Consider the following 20,741-nt stretch of genomic DNA (forward strand, 5'->3'; position numbering starts at 1 on the left):
CTTGGTGAAGGAACTTGAAGCTGCTCACAGCTGTTGAATCCCATTTCAGCACACTAAAAGTTGGACATTTGTAATCTACTCCACCATTCTGTAGAGTCAGGACTGGTGGAAATGATTAATTTCCTTAAGTGCATGCCAAACTCTATAACTTACACATTTCCACACATCGGCTTTCAGCATGCAGAGGACTCCTGTATAGAACAGCAGTTGACCAAAGAAACACCAGAGAATGTGCTGCCTCATTTTTGCCATAATATATAAGCTCATGCTTGATAACATATAAGCTCAGGAATGGCATATGTAGAAGGGACTATAACAAATACCGTCTGTTTCAGTCCCCTGATTTCTCATTTCCAGTATAGTTCAGGCTCTTTAGCATGGCCTTTATAACTCTGTGCTGTTCCACCCTATTTTTCTTACTTCATATCCTGTTACTTTCTTTAACCCATTCTGTTCTCAAGCAAATGAAAATGTTTGCTATTTTCTGTACACCCTGAGCTTCCCAATTTCTTGTATTCTTCCAACATTGTTTTCTTCCTTTAATTCCCACACTATTCTGTATATCCTGATCCTGGCCATTTGATCCACAAGTATTTATTGAGACCTCATTATGTGCCATGTGCTGGGTTAGGAGCTGAGAGTTTAATGATTGATAAAATTATAAGCCTTGTGGTCAAGGAGTTAACACCCTAGTGGAGGTGGACATTTATGTAGGGTAACATAGGATCCCAGGGGAGCAAATGGAGTGGCACCTAAGTGACTTTTGGGGGAAGTGTTGAAAAAATGACTAAATCAGTGGTTCGCAAATAGAGGTGGGGTAGAGGGAAGCATTTGACAATCTCAAGACATTTTTGGTTGTTACAGCTTGAGAGAGAAGAGTGTGCTACTGGCATCTGGTGGGTAGAGGCCAGGAATATTGCAAAATATGCTATGCACAAGATCATCCCCCAAAGAGAGTTATCCAGCCCCAAATGCTGAGGGATGAGAATCCCCTAAATCAAGTTGAAAAGATTGAAGGGAGGGTGTCTAGTCAAACAAAGAAAAAAAAGGCACTATTTGTAAAGATCTGGAATTGAAATACCATAGTTTGGGGACCTAGAATGAGTTTATTAACATCGTTGGAGCTGAGATTTTGAATGGGAAGAAACTAAGTTTGAGAAGTAAGCTTCACTGGCAGGGTCTAGGTCAAGAGGCCTCAAAAGCCATGTTGAGAAGTTGGGACATCTTCTCTTCAGACTTGCTAGAATGGTTTTTTTCAGCCAAAGTGCCCTACCATTCTAGGAATTCTTAACTCTTGGTAACCCATTTATTAAGGAGTCATTAATGAAGCTATGTAAAGCAGTTCCTTGTTAGCTGGGTATACTGAAGGGGGATATATGTATGTATTTAAATTCAAGTTAGTTAACATTTAAATTCAAGTTAGGGTAGTATTTTCAGGAGTACAACCCAGGGATTCATCACTTAAATATGACACTCAGTGTTCATCCCATCAAGTGCCCTCCTCAGTGCCCATCAACCATTTAGCCTTTCCCTCCACCCACCTCCCCTCCACCAACCCTCAGTTTGTTCTTTGTATTTAAGAGTCTCTTATGGTTTGTCTCCCTCTCTGTTTTTATCTTATTTTTCCTTCTCTTCCCTTATGTTCATCTGTTGTTTCTTAAATTCCACATATGAGTGAAATCATATATTTGTCTTTCTTTGACTGGCTTATTTCGCTTAGCATAATACATTCTAGTTCCAGCCACATTGTTGCAAAATGGCAAGATTTCATTCTTTTTGATCACGGAGTAATAGTCTCTTCTGTGTGTGTGTATATGTATGTATGTGGTTGTGTATACACACACATATACATACAAGTCCCTTGTGTGTGTGTATATATATACACAACATACATAAATACAGGTCCCTTGTATATATATATGTAAATGTATATATACATACATACCACATCTTCTTTATTCATTCATCAGTTGGTGGACATTTGGGCTTTCCATAATTTAGCTGTTGTTGGTAGTGCTGCTACAAACGTTGGGGTGCATGTGACGCTTTGAATCAGCATTTTTGTATCCTTTGGGTAAATACCTAGTAGTGCATTTGCTTGGTTGTAGGATTGTTCTTTTTTATTTATTTCTGAGAGAGAGAGACAGCGTGAGCAGGGGAAGGTCAGAGAGAGGGAGGTACAGAATCTGAAGCAGGTTCCAGGCTCTGAGCTAGCTGTCAGCACAGAGCCCAACGCGGGGCTCGAACCCACGAACTGTGAGATCATGACCTGAGCCAAAGTCGGATGCTTAACCAACTGAGCCACCGAGGTGCCCCAGGGTTGTTCTATTTTTAACTTATTGAGGAACCTCCATACCATTTTCCAGAGTGGCTGCACCAGTTTGCATTCCCACCAATAGTGCAAAAGTGTGCCCCTTTCTCTGCATCCTCGCCAACATCTGTTATTTCCTGAGTTGTTCATTTTTACCCACTCTGAGTGGTGTGAGGTGGTACCTCATTGTGGTTTTGATTTCTATTTCCCTGATGATGAGTGATTTTGAGCATCTTTTCATGGATGTCTTATTTGGAAAAGTCTCTATTCATGTCTTCTGCCCATTTCTTCACTGGATTATTTGTTTTTTGGGGTGAGTTTAATAAGTTCTTTATAGATTTTGGATACTAACCCTTTATCCAATATGTCATTTGCAAATATCTTCTCCCATTTCACCAGATGCCTTTTAGTTCTGTTTGTTTCCTTTGCTGTGCTTTTTATCTTGATTATGTCCCACTAGTTAATTTTTGCTTTTATTTCTCTTGCCTCCAGAGACCTGTCTAGTAAGAAATTGCTGCAGCCAAGGTTCAAAGTGGTTGCTGCCTGTTTTCTCTTGGAGGATTTTGATGGTTTCCTGTCTCACATGTAGGTCTTTCATCCATTTTGAGTTTATTTTTGTGTATGAAAGTGGTCCACCTTCATTCTTCTGCATGTGGCTGTTCAGTTTTCCCAGTACTATTTGCTGAAGAGACTGTCTTTTTTTCCATTTGATACTCTTTCCTGTTTTGTCAAGGATTAGTTGGCCATACATTTGTGGATCCATTTCTGGGTTCTCTATTCTGTTCCATTGATCTGTGTGTCTACTTTAGTGCCAGCGCCATACTGTCTTGATGATTATAGCTTTGTAATACAGTTTACAGTCTGGAATTGTGGTACCTCCAGCTTTGGTTTCCTTTTTCAGGATTGCTTTGGCTCTTCAGCGCCATCTCTGGTTCCATATAAATTTTGTTCTAGCTCTGTGAAGAATGCTGGTATTGCTTATTTTTTAAGTTTATTCATTTTTGAGAGAGAGAGAGAATGAGGGAGGGAGGGAGGATGGGTGCATGTACACGAGCCGGTGAGGGGCAGAGAGAGGGGTCGGGGGACAGAGGATCCAAAGAGGGCTCTGAGCTGACAACAGAGAGCTCAACCTGGGGCTCAAATTCACAGACCGTGAGATCATGACCTGAGCCAAAGTTGGACACAACTGAGGCACCAGGCACCCCTGCTGGTATATTTGATAGGGATTGCATTGTAGTATACACTGCTTTGAATAGTATAGACATTTTAACAATATTTGTTCTTCCATTCCATGAGTATGGAATGTTTCTTCATTTCTTTGTGTCTTCTTCAATTTCTTTCATAAGCTTTCTATAGTTTTCAGCTTTTACCTCTTACTTTTACCTCTTTGGTTAGGTTTATTCCTGGCATCTTATGGTTTTTGGTGCAGTTGTAAATAGGATTGATTCCTTAGTTTCTTCTCTTTCTGCTGCTTCATTATTGGTGTATAGAAATGCAACTGATTCTGTACATTGATTTTATATCCTGCTACCTTGCTGAATTCATGTATCAGTTCTAGTAGGTTTTTTTGTGGGATCTTCAGGGTGTTAGATGTAGAGTATTCTGTCACCTGTGAAGAGGGAAAGTTTGACTTCTTCCTTGCTAATTTGTATGTGAAGGGCATTTAAAGTGAACCCTACTTAAGTAGGGAAAAAAATTTATAGTAGCTAGTGACGGGACTTGATTGGGGCTCTGTATTGGGAGTCCCCAAGACTATCCTAGGCATAATGATTTGCTGGCAGAACTCACAGAAAAAAAAGAAAGCTGTTACAGTTAGAGTTTATTACAGTGAAAGAATATAGATGAAAACCAGCCAGGGGGGAAGGCAGGTGGGTGAAATCCAGGAGAAACAGGAGTAACATTTCAAGTATGCCTTCCCAGGGGAGTCACATAAAGACACACTTAATTCTTTCAGCCACCTGTGTGACAGAACCTGTAAAATATTGCTAGCCAAGGAAACTCAACCAAACCATGGTGTTTAGGGTTTCTGTTGATAGTCACACAAGCACTGCAGTTTACCTGGTCTCCAACCCTCTTCCAACCACACTGATTCAATGTGGCTCAAGGCCTTGGACATATAAAAATACCTTTAACAGGTAAGATAGCCATGAATTTAGAGGCTATTTCTTAGGAGCTGGTCATGGGGAGTTCTCTTTTCTTTGAATGTGCTGAGGTTGAGCTCCCCTAACCTGCTGAATTAACCCTTTACTGCATGGGCTTTTTAAATTTATTTTTAGGTTAAGGAAATGAAAAATTGTGGTAAAATATACATAACATAAAACTTTACCATTTTAACCATTTGTAAGTGCACACAGTTCAGTGGCGTTTAGTATATGCATATTGCAAATTATTGTACAACCATCACAACTATCCATCTCCAGAACTTTTTCATCATCACACACTGGAAACTTAATATACCTATTAAACAATAACTCTCCATCCCATTCTCTCCCACCCCCAGGTTACTACTATTCAACTTTCTGTCTCTTTGAATTTGGCTTTCCAGATAACTCATGTAAGTGAAATCATACAGTATTCTTTTGTGTTTGGCTTATTTCACTTAGCATAATGTTTTCAATGTTTCATACACATTGTAGCATGTTGTATTAGAATTTTGTTATTTTTTAACACTGATACTATGCAGGCTTCAACTTGAAAACATGACCTGAAATTTTTTATAGTTTTTTTTTTAATCTTGTATTTAGGGACGTCTGCGTGGCTCAGTAGGTTAAGTGTCTGACTTCGGCTCCGGTCATGATCTCGTAGTCTGTGAGTTGAGCCTCACATCAGGCTCTGTGCTGACAGCTCAGAGCCTGGAGCCTGCTTCAGATTCTGTATCTCTCTCTCTCTCTCTGCCCCTCCCCTGGTCATGCTCTGCCTCTCTGTCAAAAATAATTGACAAATTTTTTTTTAAAATCTTAAATTTAACAAAATTTCTATAATTGATGCTCTGTGCTAATCTTTAGAATGAATAAGAAGAGGCTTGAGAATTCATTTTGGGAACGTGGATTTTTTGATGACATTAGAAAAGAGCAGAATATAATACCCTTCACCAATTTCATTTCATTCAACCAGGTCAGGAAGAAGGATGTTTTTGCAGAATTGTTTTTTGCCTTCTTCAGTTTTCCTAAGGGCCTCTCTTAGTTCTTGGAGGTTTAATCCATTCTTTTTTGAAGTATTTATTCTATCATCTTTGAAAATTCTTTAAATTTGCTAACTGGTCTAAGTCTGGTAGACATTAATTTGTTAAAATGGATTTGTTTTGATTATAGCAGTTCTCTAGTATTTTTTGGAAACTTGTTCAAATCCTGTGTTTTTGGAAAACTTTATAATTTCATTTTACATTCATCCTCCTTTTATGTGGTCAGGTGTTTGTGGCATCCAAAAAATCAGGGAGTAGTGTAAACAGGTTCCCAGAAATAGACACTAGTATTTGGGTGGAGGGGAGGAGAGGAGTTTGAGTGGAAACTGTCAGCTCAGTTGGTGAATATTTTGGTACATGACATCTTTTGTTGTTCACAGTGTCATGATTATAGGCTCATGGTTAATGAGCATTTGGTAGTGAGGATTCGTGTATTTTATCTATGGGGAGTAGTAAGTGTTCATAATCTGTTAGAGAATTTAATTTAGTTCACTCCCTCATTTAGGGCCTGAAGTGACTGAAACATGGTTCAAAACGTGGTTCTCAAACGGAGATTCTCATATTGGCTTCAAGACAGTCACCAAACACTTGATAAAACCAGACTCTCAAACCTAGCCACTTGGTTAGTGAATCAGAATCTCTAAAGTTGAGCTAAGTAAGAAACAGGGCCTACATTTTCTAACAGGAAATCTGGTCATTTCAGTACACAGCTTGATTTGGGAACCACTATTGCAGTGACTCTCTGGTTATGCATTGACTCTCAGTCAACGGAGTCAAGGTTCGACTCATCTTTTAAAGCCCAAATGAGAAGCACCTGGGTGGCTCAGTCGGTTAAGCATCCAACTTCAGCTCAGGTCATGCTCTCACAGTTCATGAGTTGGGCCTTCCATTAGGCTCTGTGCTGACAGCTCAGAACCTGGAGCCTGCTTCAGAATCTGTGTCTCCCTCTCTGTCTTCCCCTCTCCTGCTTGCGCTCTGTCTGTCTGTCTCTCTGTCTTTCTCTCTCTCTCTCTCTCTCTCTCTCTCTCTCAAAAGTAGATAAACAATGTTTTTAAAGCCAAGTGAAATATCAACTATACTAAAATCTGTGAAGACCCTCAAAACAAAAAAAGAAGACTTAAGAAGAATCAGAAAAAAAAAATCTGGAAGAAGGGAAGAAAGAGAGATCAGATTATCCAGAAATCTAATTGGTGCTGAGCATCTAATGCATGCTAAAGAAAAGTCATTTCCGTATCCTCCATCCCCCCAAAATTAGTAGATGAGTTTCCCCCAGAAGAACAAAATATTCTCTCAAATATTGGAACAGCAAGACTTGGTTTGGAGGTAGTAGTTGTGGTTGGTGGTACCATCTTCCTGGTGCAAAGCATCTACTTAGAGCTCACCTCCAGACAGCATTCTGAAGGAATGTTTCATTAAGAGTGAGTGAACTCATTTATAGTTTTGGTTACCATGGGCAGTCCTGAGATCCCATGAGCAGAGGCTGAACAAGTAAGGAGTTAAGGAACAAATAAGACTGAGATATTGTACCACACCAAGTGTGTGTTCATCCTCTTACTTCATAGGTACCTCTGGGGAGCCAAGTGAACTTTGGAATACTCTAGGACGTCTCATATATCCCTTGAGAAGACCCAGGTTGCTCTTGGTTTCTGCCTTTGTACTTCTAGGGGAGACCCAGCTGTCAACTGTTCTCAACCATCCTCTGCACCTATGGTAGCATCTGCTACCTTCATAGCCAAGTAGTTTCTGGCTAAGTTCCTTGGAGTGGAGTGGGACATAGTTCTGAAAAGCTTACTACTTTGTGTACACACATATACTCTTACTTAATTCACAGACCTATGGCTTTTCTCTGATTTTGTTGTTATCTGGGTATTATTACATAGTCTTCTTGACTTAAACTTCTTTAGTGAGTGAGGCAAAAGCTTGTAGTGGGCTTTCTGGGTCAATTTTCTTTCTCTTCTTTTTTTAAGATTTTATTTTTCATTTTTTAAAATACTTATTTTATTTTATTCATTCATTCATTCATTTAGAGCAAGTACGGCTGGAGGAGTCGCAGAGAGAGGGAGAGAGAGAATCCTAAGCAGCCGCCATGGCACCAGCATAGAGACTGATATAGGACTCAATCCCAGGAACTGTGAGATCATGACCTGAGCCAAAGTCAGATGCTCAACCAACTGAGCCACCCACGTGCCCTCAGCTACAGGGATTTTAAATGATACAGTATTAATTATAAAATAGATAAATAGGTTTGTAAATCAGAATATAAACTATAAAAATATATGGGAAAGTTGGGGCGCCTGGGGGGCTTAGTCGGTTAAGCGTCCGACTTTCGCTTAGGTCATGATCTCGCAGTTCGTGGGTTCGAGCCCCACGTCAGGCTCTGTGCTGACTGCCAGCTCAGAGCCCGGAGCCTGTTTCAGTCTGTGACTCCCTCTCTCTCTGACCCTCCCCTGCTCACGCTATCTCTCTCTCTCTCCTAGAAATAAATAAAACATTAAAAAAATATATATATATATATACATATGGGAAAGTAAGGACATTTTTGTGCTTTTGCAAAGGGACTGTAATATTCCACCAAACCATATCAATTTTTTAGTTCCTTTGCATTTTTGAGGGAAATAGTCTCATTCCCTCCTTCTTGTATGTTTTCTAAAACAAATGCTCTGGCCCCAAATTATAGGGTTTAGTCGTATTACCAGTGTCCTGAAATTTAAGCCATTTTGATATCTATTCAGGATTTCTAAAATATTTCACTTCATGAGCAACACTAGGTTATTCACATTCCTAACCCATGTCACTAACTTATCATCTCATCTGGAACAATTATACCACTTGGAGTACTTACCATGCTTATTCCTAAAAATGAGAGTCAGAGTGGAGGACTATTAATATGATATATACATGGTAGCTTTAAAATTTTATCCCCATAAGAATATATTTCACAATAGTAAGAAAGATCTGCCTTCCCTTTTACTGAGAATCAGTAAAGATAAAAGAATTAATTTATATATTCTATAATTGTATCCATATATAAGAATTATATAATTGTTATCCATGTTTATTAACTTATTAGTACATTTAAAATGTTAATTTAAGGTGTATCCGCTATGCATAAAGTACATCTCTGTCTGAATGTTTCATTTTTTTCTACAAGCTTTAGAAGTGTAGCAATAGTATAAATAAGATGCTTTGTAAAACCTAGTAATTTTGGAAACCAGTGGCCAGAGATGAATTCTTATAATTGAACCTGCCCTGTAGATTCCTCTGCATAGAAATGTGAGGACATACTGGAATCAAAGGTAACTTGCGGGATTTGGACTTAAGCAGCTGAGGAGGTGGTAATTAGCCATTTATTAGGATATTAATTTGGATATTAATTGTCAGGATATGTACCTGATAAGCAGATTCTTAGGGGTGACTGAAAACATCATCTAGTGAGACAGTAATATGAGAAGACTGCCAGGACCACCAATAAACTCTAGTTTTAAAGGCAAAAAGAAGATGGTGAGCCCTGGCATAGGAAACTGAAAAATAGCAGTGTGTGATGGAAGCTAAGGAAAGAGACGATTTCAAGTGAGGCAGAGAACATCTGTTTAAACTGCTGAGAAACCAACAGAACAGAACTTGAGGGGGCCGCTTGGGTGGCTCAGTCAGTTAAGCGTCCGACTTCGGCTCAGGTCATGATCTCATAGCTCTTGGGCTCGAGCCCTGCGTCAGGCTCTGCTGACAGCTAGCTCAGAGCCTAGAGCCTGTTTCAGATTCTGTGTCTCCCTCTCTCTCTGACCCTCCCCTGCTCACGCTGTCTCTCTCTCCTAGAAATAAATAAAAAAAAAAAAAAAAAAAAAAAAAAAAAAAAAAAAAAAAAAAAAAAAAAAAAAAAAAAAAAAAAAAAAAAAAAGAGAGAGAGAGAGAACTTGAGGAGTATCAGCTGAAGTTCTTGATGTGGTTATTGGTGATGTTGGTTAGAGAAGTTCCAGTGGAGAATGGAGTGGTATGCGTATTTTCACACTGTTTTCTGAAATCTGGGGTTAGCCCACCTTCAGTTTATTTACTGAGGTGGGGCTGTATTTCCAGCAGCATCTAGGATACAGTCTTCATTATGAGACACTGCTACTCCAGTCTTGGAAAATTCTATCAGGAGAATGAAGGTATGTAATTTTAAGGTAGCTAAAAGTGTTAACATCAGTCACTTTGAAATAGAATTTTCAGTTTTTCCATTAACTATACTTCTTTGGGTGGGCTATAAAGCATGAACCATACTATCAAATCATGTTCATTGATTGGAAAACCACTTTAAAATGTGGTTGAATAATATTACTAGTCAGTGCATATGGAACAGTTTATATGAATGGAATGCCACTAATTTTAATCCTTTTCTAATGGTATTTACTACAAACTTCTGCTTGGTATAAACTATAGACATTTAAAACATGAATAATTGGGAGTTATTAAGAATTCTGAGGTATTTATGGGTATTTTGTTGTACTGATATTTTTGAAAGCATTTTTGATATATCAGTATCAAATTATTCACTAAGATTAAGGTGTTCATTTTCCATGACAGTAGAAATTTTGTTAAAAATTATTTTTCAAATGAATTTTTTTTTTTTTTTGGCAAATGCCCATGACATAAACATATATTTCAAGTTAAGATTTCTACTGGATCAGTTTCTTAAAGAGACGGTGAGCAGCATTTGTTAGAAGAGTGGGGTGGATGGGGCAAGTAGCACTTCAGAGAGTTACATCTTTTATCCTGGCCTCTGGGTGGGGTGCTAGAATGTTTCAGAATGGTTGTTCAGGGTGAGTACATATAATGTAATTTCAGAACCTTTCTGAGTCGCTTTGCTTGTACTTATTATTCTACTTGGAAGTTTCTTCTCCCCTTCTACCCTTTCCACCCCTTCCATCTGTGAATTCCTAGTAATTTTTCAGCTCTTTGCTTTTTTTTTTTTTTTTTTTTTTAATTTCTAGGAGAGAGAGAGACAGCGTGAGCAGGGGAGGGTCAGAGAGAGAGGGAGTCACAGACTGAAACAGGCTCCAGGCTCTGAGCTGGCAGTCAGCACAGAGCCCGATGAGGGGCTCGAACCCACAAACCGCGAGATCATGACCTAAGCGAAAGTCGGACGCTTAACCGACTAAGCCACCCAGGCGCCCCAGCTCTTAGCTTAAATACTTTCTCAGAGGCTTTCTCTGATACCCCAGAATAGAACAAATCTCTCTAGTTTTATGCTCTCTTAGCACTCAGTGGATTGTTTTTGCAGAATTTTTGTGAAAATTGCAACAATTATTTCTTGTGTAATTAGCTGTTTGTCCCATCCCACCTGCCTCCTTCAGTTCCCTATAGACATAGATCATGGCTGACTTGTTCATGACAGTATTCTAGTGCTTAGGGGCATTAATGTCATTCCATATTTGTTGAAAGAAAGGGTGCCACTGAAAAGACCATATGATTTCTCTTAAAAGAAACTCTGGGACCAAAGTTTTAAGGTGGCTACACAATAGGTCCTATGGCTGGTCTAAGGCCTATTTGCATGATTCCCAGGGATGTCTGGGTAGCTAGGCCTTGTTCTGTTATGCTGCTCTAAACTTAGTGTGTATTTTGATGAATCTTTCTAAGTCTAAGGAGTCTGAGAAAGTGAAAGGAGAACCTAATTCTTGACTGAGTATGCAAACGCTGTGTGCTCTCTGGGTCTCGTTCCTTCATAAGTGTACTATGCCAAGTTGTATGTTATATTGTAGACCATCGAAATGGGGAAAAGAGTCTAATTTTGGTGAACAATTATCAAGTGATTATTCTAAGCATTTTACTGTATGAATTAATTTAATCCTTAAAGTAACACTATGAGGTTGGGATTATTCCTAGAATAATTTTACAGATTAGCAAACTAAGTTGCAAAGAGGTAATGTAACTTGCCCAAGGTCACTCTGCAAATGGCAGAGTTAGGATATAAGTTTAAGTTCTGTCTAGATGTCTAGCAGTGGAGTCCCATGCACTGTCCCATCTTACACATGAGGGAAGTGGTCCCTCATACACATCCAGAATAGTCTGTTCAGTTATATGCATATTAAGATAGGGCTTGGGGGAAAGCAGTTGAGTTTGTAGAAAGTTTCATGTGACCTTCATCTAATCAGACTTATCTGTAACTCTACCAGTGAGGCCCTTTTGGAAGAGTCAGACACTTTTACCTTTTACCTTTACCAGTCAGTGGAGAATGTTGCTGATACTCTGTTCTCTGCCTGATTGACCCAGTTTCCTTCTGTAGCCATCCTCTTATAAATCTTCTTTTGATTTACCAAGTCTCATCTCTCAGGTAACCTGAACATTGACACTTGCCAAATGGTGTCTGTGCCATCACAGTTTAAGTTCATACATTTCATTCTCTTTCATCTTAATTTCTTATCTAAATGGTCAGAGAAATAGAAACGTAGGGAGAAAATTGTCACTGATGAGATACAGGAAGGTTAGCCATGAATTGGCAAGGCAACATGCCTCTTTCTTCTCCCCAGTAACCCCCATTCAGATCTGAGAAAACCCCCAAACTCAAGGAGTTCAGAGTTCATGGAGCTATTGTTAGTGTTATTTTGTATATGCAGTTTTTATTTTCTATGATTGTACAGAAATGTTCATAGCTATTTTGTGTTTACAGTGCATCATTTCTTTTTTTAAAATTTATATCCAAGTTAGTTAGCATATAGTGCAGTAATGATTTCATGAGTAGAATCCAGTGATTCATCCCCTACATATAAAACCTAGTGCTCGTCCCAACAAGTGTCCTCCTGGATGCCCCTTGCCCATTTAGCCCATCCCTCCACCCAAAACCGCTCCGGCAACCCTCAGTTTGTTCTCTGTATTTAAGAGTCTCTTCTGTTTTGTCCTTCTCCCTGTTTTTATATTATTTTTGTTTCTCTTCTGTTCACTTGTTTTGTATCTTAAATTCCACATATGAGTGAAGTCATATGATATTTCTCTTTCTCTGACTGATTATTCGCTTAGTGTAATACACTCTAGTTACATCCATGTAGTTGGAGATGGCAAGATTTCATTCTTCTTGTTTGCTGAGCAATACTCTATTGTGTGTATATATACACAATAGAATAATTTTATAGATTAGCAAACTAAGGTGCAAAGAGGTAATATAACTCATATATATATATATATATATATATACACACCACATCTTCTTTATCCATTCATCTGTTGATGGACATTTGGGCTCTTTCTATACTTTGGCTATTGTTGATAATGCTGCTATAACCATTGGTTTACATGTGCTTCTTTGAAACAGCACAGCTATATCCTTTGGATAAATACCTAGTAGTACAATTGTTGGATTGTAGGGTGGTTCTATTTTTTGAGGAACTTCAGTACTGTTTTCCAGAGTGGCTGCACCTGTTTGCATTCCCACCAGCAGTGCAAAACGGTTCCTCTTTCTCCACATCTTTGCCAGCGTCTGTCATTGCCTGAGTTGTTCATTTTAGTCATTCTGGCTGGTTTGGGGTTGTATCTCATTGTGGTTTTGATTTGTATTTCTCTCATGATGAGCCATGTTGAGCATTTTTTCATGTACCTGTTAGCCATCTGGATGTCTTCTTTGGAAAAGTGTCTGTTGCCCATTTCTTCACTGGATTATTTGTTTTTTGCATGTTGAGTTTGAAAAGTTCTTTATAGTTTTTGGATACTATCAATTTATCTGAATGTCATTTGCAAATATCTTCTCCCATTCTTTTGGTTACCTTTTAGTTTTGCTGATTGTTTCCTTATATCATTTCTTTTATCAGTCTCTTTATACTCATCTATGTATCCAACTATGGGTGTTAAAGCACCTCAAAGTAACATGACAAAAATCAAACCTTTTCTCAGTGGCCAAGTCAGAATCTATAACTTCTTTCTTCTTCTTACCACCCTTATTCAATCTTTCATCTTCTACCTCTTACTTGATTTTCAAATCTGTCCCCTTCTTTCCATCCTTCTGATACTATCCAAGGCAGGTTACCATTATCTTACCTGAATTGCTGCATTGTCTTTCCTAACTGGATTCCTCCTTATAGTCTCTTTTTTAAAAATTTTTAACATTAACTTATCATCAAGAAACAGAGAGAGACAGAGCATGAGCAGGGGAGGAGCAGAGAGAAGGGGAGACACAGAATCTGAAGCAGGCTCCAAGCTCTGAGCTATCAGCACAGAGCCTGACATGGGGCTCAAACCCAACAAACTGCTAGATCATGACCTGAGCTGAGTCGGATACTTAACCGACTGAGCTACCCAGATGCCCCTCCTGCTTGTAGTCTTGATCTCTTCAACTATAATCAGGATGATGATTCTACAGTTAATTCCTTGTTTACAACCATGTAATACTTTTAAGTTATCTCTATAATAAAGTCAAGTCATTTACATGATCTATAAGACCAACATGATCTAGCCCCTGCCTACTTTTTCAGACATAATCCCTACACCAGAAGTAGAATTAGCCATTGTCCCTGTATATGGAACTTCTCTTGTACCACACTCAATTAATTGACTCACGTATTAGTAAACTCTTAAGTTTCTTGAAGTCAGGAACTCTGGTCTTATTTCTCTTCATTTTTGGAATGCCTTACACAATGTATATTAGGTTTCCTAGGACTGCCCAACAAGTACCACAACCAAGTGGCTTAAAACAACAAAAATGAGAGGGTGTCTGGGTGACTCAGTCGGTTAATCATCTTACTCAATATCAGTTCAGGTCACGATCTTGCCTTGGTGAGATGAAGCCCCACGTCAGGCTGAGCTCGCACTGTCTCACTTTCTCAAAATTAATGAACTTTAAAACAACAGAAACAAAAACAAAAATGTATTGTTTCATAGTTCAGTCTAGAATTCCTAAATCAAGATGTTGACAAAACCATGTTCCTTTGAAACCTATAGGGGAATCCTTCCTTCCTCTTCCTAGCTTGTAGTAGTTTTCTGTCAACCTTTGGTGTTCCTTGGCTTGCAGCTGTCTAACTCCATTCCATCTGTGCTGTCACATTGCTTTCTTCCTGCATCTGTCTTCACATGGCTGTCTACTTATGACCAGTCATGATGGATTAGGGGCCCTGTTTACATCCATATGACTTCATGGAAACTTAACCAATTATAGCTGCAATTATAGATTATTTTTTAAAAATATTTATTTATGTTGAGAGAGAAAGGTATGGAGATAGAGGGAGAGATGGGGAGGAGCAGAGAGAGAGGGAGAGAGAGAATCCCAAGCAGGCTCCATGCTGTCAGTGCAGAGCACGATGCGGGGATTCAACTCATGAACTGTGAAATTATGACCTGAGCCAAAATCAAGAGTCAAATGCTTAACCAACTGGACACCCCTGTAAGTTACTTTATGGGTAACATGGGTAACATGCTGAGGTACTGGGATTTAGGACTAAAACATATCTTTAGAACAGGTTTATAACACAGTATTTAGCATATAATAGGTACTTAATGTTTACAGAATTTAAATATAAATATAAATGAAATACATGTTATATATTCATGGCATAGAATTAAAACTTTTTTATATTATGATTTTTTAAATTTACTAGGTACAGAGCATCTTTTAGATTTGTCTATTTCCAAAAATTGCATCATGGAGCATGGTACTTACAACACTTGAAAATTAATAAATATATTAAAGTAAAAGCAAATATTATGTAATTTGAATTCTTTATTTTTTATATTTAAATTTTTTTTAATGTTTGTTTATTTTTTTAGAGAGAGAGGGGCAGACAGAGTGCGATCCAGGCAGGCATAGAGAGAGAGATACACATAGAATCTGAAGCAGACTAAGAGTCAGCCTGTGCTGACAGCTCAGAGCCTGACACGGGGCTCGAATCCACGAACCATGAGATCATGACCTGAGCTGAAGTTGGACCCTTAACCGACTGAGCCACCCAGGTGCCCCTGAATTCTTTATTTGCAAGCTCACTTTTTGAAAAACACCTATTTGAGAGACAGAGAATCTGAAGCAGACTCTGTGCTGTCAGTGAAAAGCCCGATGTGGGGCTCAAACCCACAAACTGTGATATCATGACCAGAGCCAAAGTCAATGTTCAACCTACTGAGCCACCCAGGCGCCTCTGTAAGCTCACTTTTGGTGTTTGTACTAGTTTAGGTAACTTACATATACATTTTTTTCAACAATAGTTGGGTCTTACATTTTGGAAAGCACATTTTAGGCCTCAAGAGGAATAAATATCCTTTCCCTGTCCTTTCCCTGTGGTTTTAAGGTAGTATCTTTCTGCATATTATTATGCATTAGTGTTGGAATTTTTGTCCTCAGACATTTTTTGGTAAAATTCCAGTTGTTTGAATATTTTCCATATGTAGCAATTATTATAAATTATATCCTTTAATGAAAATATGGGGAATTATGATTACATGATCTACTTTTAGAGTCTAAGAGTTGTAGTTAATGGAAAAATAAAAAAAAATAAAAAAATAAAAAAGGAAGTATATGTCATTCTCCGTAAGTAAGAAAAACATAGAGGGGCGTCTGGGTGGTTCAGTCAGTTAAGCATCCGACTTTGGCTCAGGTCATGATCTCACGGTTTGTGGGTTAGAGCCCCGTGTTGGGCTCTGTGCTGACAGTTAGCTCAGAGCCTGGAGCCTGTTTCAGATTCTGTGTCTCCCTCTCTCTATGACCCTCCCCTGCTCACGCTGTCTCTCTCTCTGTCTCAGAAATAAATAAAAACATTAAAAGAAAAGAAAAACATAGGAACCTTATCTTTGGCTTTTTTAGGAGCTGTATTTCCTGTGTTTCATTTTATTTTCTTTTGTTTCTGGCTTTGTTCATTACTGGTCTGTTAGTTGGGACATCATCAGTGCTTTTTAGACCATACCCACGTTTCCTTAGATAGCATTGAAAATTACATAGGGGATCTCCTGAAAGAGGGTAGGAGTGTTGAGTGTGCTTAATTGTGATGAGTATCTTCTCCATTCCCGGATTATGTATATTCCATTAGCAATTGATGGAGTCAGTTTATCAAATTTTTTATGGCTCTTGCTTTCTGCAACTTAACAAACCTGTGCTTACCCCAAGGTCACAAAGATATTATCCTGTGATTTCTTCTGAAATTTTTTTAGTTTCAGGTTTTAGATTTAGGTTTAAGGTTCATTTTGAGTTAATTTTTTAAAGTTTATTTTTGAGAGAGAGAGAGAGACAGAGACAGACAGTGTGAGTGGGGAAGGGGCAGAGAGAGAAAGAGAGACACAGAATCTGAAGCAAGCTTCAGGCTCTAAACTGTCAGCACAGAGCCAGACATGGGGCATGAACCCACAAATCACGAGATCATGACATGAGCTGAGCCACCCAGGTGCTCCCATTTTGAGTTGATTTTTATGTGTGGTTTAACTTAAGGTTTTGTTTTCTTTTTGTTTTCAGTGACTATCCAATTGATTTAGCATCATTTGTTGAAAATTTTTTCCTTTCCTATTGAATTGCTTTTGCCTTTACCAAAAATCAATTAACCAAATACATGTGGGTCTGTTTCTGAACACCCATTCTGTTCCATTGATGTATGTGTCTATTTTTTTTGTAAGGATCCCATGATCTTGTTTACTATAGCTTGAAATTATTCTGAGCCTCAAAATCAGGTATGGTGAGTACTCCAACTTTATTATTATTTAAAGATTTTGCTTTGGTTATTCTAGATCCTTTGCATTTTCATATAAATTTTAGAATCACCTATTTCTTTTCTTTTATTTTTTTTTTAAATGTTTTATTTATTTCTAGGAGAGAGAGAGACAGCGTGAGCAGGGGAGGGTCACAGAGAGAGGGAGTCACAGACTCTGAAACAGGCTCCAGGCTCTGAGCTGGCAGTCAGCACAGAGCCCGACACGGGGCTCGAACCCACGAACCATGAGATCATGACCTAAGCGAAAGTCGGACGCTAAACCGACTAAGCCACCCAGGCGCCCCTAGAATCACCTATTTCTTCTTAAAAAGCCAACTGGAATATTGATTGGAATTGCATTGAATAGATATATCAGCTGATGATAATACCAACCTGTGGATTGTCTTTCAATCCACAAATATGGTATTTATTTGTATTTATTTATGTCACATTTAATTTCTCTCAGCAGTGTTTTGTTGTTTTTAGTTATAGAAGTCTTGGACAATTTTGTTATTATTCCTAGGCATTTAATACTTTTGGCACTACCATAAATAGAATTTTTTAAAATTTAATTTTCTAATATTTTGTTGTTAGTATATAGAAAACAATTGATTTTTAAAACTATTAATCTTGTATCTTACTACTTTGCTAATAAATTCATTTATGAGTTCTAGCAGTTTTATGAGTTCTCTGGAATTTTCTACATAAATAGCAGTATCATCTACATGTAAAACAGTTTTATTTCTGTTCTAATTTTTCTACCTTTTAGTTCTCTTTATTACATTGTTTCAGTGGCTCTGACCTCTAGTATGATGTTGAATAAAAGTGATGCAAGTGAGCATTTAGAATCCTGATCTTGGGAGAAGACGATTCAGCCTTTTACATTAAGTAATATTTACTATAGTTTTTTTATAGCTATCCTTTTTATGAGTTTGAGGGAATTTCTACTATTATTAGCTTACTAAGAGATGTTTGGGTTTTTTGGTTTTGTTCTTGGTGGTTTTTGTTTGTTTTTTAGAGAGAGAGTGTGAGTGAAGGAGAGGGGCAGAGGAAGAGAGAGAGAATCTTAAGCAGGCTCTATGCTCAGTGCAGAGCTTAACATGGGGCTCGATCCCACGACCCTGGGATCATGACCTGAGCTGAAATCAACAGTTGGACGCTCAGCTGACTGAGCCACCCAGATGTCCCTAAGCATTTTTAATTGTAAATGAATATTTAATTTTGTCATATGCTTTGTCTGCATCTTTTGAGATGATCATTTGGATTTTTTTTCTTCTGTGGACTATTAATATGTTGAATTATATTGAATGAGTTTTGAATGTTTAGCCAACCTTGCATTCCTGGGAAAAGTCCTACTTGATCAGGATGTATTACCCATTTTATATATTGGATTCATTTTGGTAAACTTTTTTTGTATAAAATAAGGGTCTTTATCTGTAATTTTCATTACAGTGTCTTTGTCAGGTTTTGGTATTAGGGTTATGCTATTTTCCTCAGACAAGTTGGGTAGTGCTCCCTTCTCCTATTTTTTGAAAATATTTGCATAAATTTGATATTATTTCTTCCTTAAATGTGTGATAGAATTTACCAGTGAAATATTTCTTTTGGAGAAGATTTTTTTTTTAACATTCAACTTCTTTTATAGATACGTGACTATTAAGATTTTCTGTTTTTTCCTTGTGTCAATTTTGTCATCTATCAGCAATTGACATTTAGCGGTATTCAGACAACAGCAACACCAAATCCTTTGAAAGGTTCAGAATCTTATAAAGAGAGAAATCAAAAGGGCTGTGGGCAGATTGTTGCAACTAAAGTGAGGTGAAAGCCAACTCAACGTTCACTGCTATTTGGCTGGTATTCAGGTTTACAAAAATGACATAATCTTTTCATACCCCTTTTTTTTAAAACTATAAAGAAATTTTTCTCAAACTTTTGAAAGAAAAATATTTTCATGGACTGTCTTTATGTCCAGTGCTGCCTTAAGTCATTTTTGTCATAATGTTAATTAAATATATATAAACATAAAATTTATAGTTCTGAGACAGTTATATACCAAAACAATCATACAGATTCAACCAAAGTTAAACTATAAAACCAACATAAACTCAAATTAACATTAGTGTGATAGGGAACCAGATTTGAGACAATATCTTTCTACTATTACAATGTCAGAAGCAGTGTAGTATGTTAATTTTAAGAGCATAGGCTCTGGAGAAAGACCAAAGTTCAAACTTTGCTCTACTACTACTTTGTTCAGTGACTTAATTTGCTCATTCATAAAATGAGGGTAATAATTTACTTAATTTATTAGGGTTATAGTTAGGATTATTGGTATGTCAAGTCTTAAACAGTACCTGGTAATTAATAATATTGAATAAATATTAGCTGTAATAATAGTTTTATATTCTACTGAAACCTTAATGATCAATATTGGATGTAATAGTAGAAAGTCTGACTCTATGTTTAATGGGTTTCTGATTTTGACATTAATAGTATGAATCCTAATATATAGAATGTATGAATCCTAATATATAGAATGTTTGCTTGCCTAAGTTAACATACAGTGTGGTGATAATAACTTTATAGCTTTTTTTTTGCTAATTTGGGATAACAAATCTCATACTTAACCTAAACCCTGCTAGTCAGGACTCCTTGAGTTTGTTTTTAATCAAGTGTCATGTGATAACTCTGTGAAGCTGTGTGCCTAATCCAATCATAGCCCATATCAAATATGGGAAAATACTATCTGAAATTATTTTTAATTCTTGAAAATGTAGAAAAAGCATTATTTTTCAGCATAGAGCTTATCATCAGACTGTTGAAAGAAATCAGTAGGTTCTAGAAAGGATTTACTTTTAGCGGCTTGGAAATACCTTAATTGTCTTATTGATTCTATTTTTATTAATTTTAGACTATATTGCAGCATATTGACAGCTATTCCTTGTCAGCTTGGACTTAATCCATTTAATTACCCTAAATATCAGCTAATTATGCTCTTATAACTACATTGGTTAACATTGGTTGCCTGGCTGTGAAATATATTAATAGTGGTACTAGAAAAATATTTTCATTTTATGATACTCAAGAAAGTTTAAGAGCCTCTTCATGAGATTGCTAGTGAATTTCAGAATGTAATAAAAGTGACTTGTGATTACTGCCTATTGATTCTTAAAAGTTGGTTATTATTATGGAATTAAGTGGATAAGCTTTTAACAAAATTTGAATTTTATATACATTGTCTTTTATTATAATTTTTTTTTTCTGGCTTGTGGGACCTTCAGTAAGGGTACTGTTTTACTACTGTAGCTTTTACCTGAACAGTAAGTTCTTTGGAGTTCTATATGCTTATACAATTTTGTGTTTGGATTCTGCCACATTTTTACCTATTTGAACTGTAACAATATCTTTATTCATATATTCTGCCATAATGTATATTTTTTTTCTATGTATATATATATTTATTTCAACATTTCTTTCTATGAACATAGATATTTATTAGTGTCATTACCCTGTGACACTTAAAGTGCTATATCACTTTACCATCACATATGTCATTTTCATGATGTCAAATCACAATCCCTTTCCTTTGAAAGTTATTAATGCAAAAGAGAAGTAAACAGGCCTC

General features: G+C 37.3%; 1 protein-coding gene across 4 annotated transcripts in view; it reads left to right on the plus strand.

Moving 5' to 3' along the window:
- Nucleotides 1–20,741, plus strand: part of KIAA1958 (KIAA1958 ortholog) — a 152,490-nt gene that overhangs the window by 48,963 nt on the left and 82,786 nt on the right. Inside the window, exon 1 of one of the 4 annotated variants that reach the window (XM_039239719.1) lies at nt 4,847–4,865. The exons of the other annotated variants lie outside the window; for them this stretch is intronic. The gene's annotated coding sequence lies outside the window, so the exon portion shown is untranslated. Of the gene's footprint in view, nt 1–4,846; nt 4,866–20,741 lie in introns of those variants that run through there. 4 annotated transcript variants of the gene reach the window in all.

This window comes from Hyaena hyaena, unplaced genomic scaffold, assembly GCF_003009895.1.
Source record: "Hyaena hyaena isolate Hyena2069 unplaced genomic scaffold, ASM300989v1 scaffold_6, whole genome shotgun sequence".
Lineage (NCBI taxonomy): Eukaryota > Metazoa > Chordata > Mammalia > Carnivora > Hyaenidae > Hyaena > Hyaena hyaena.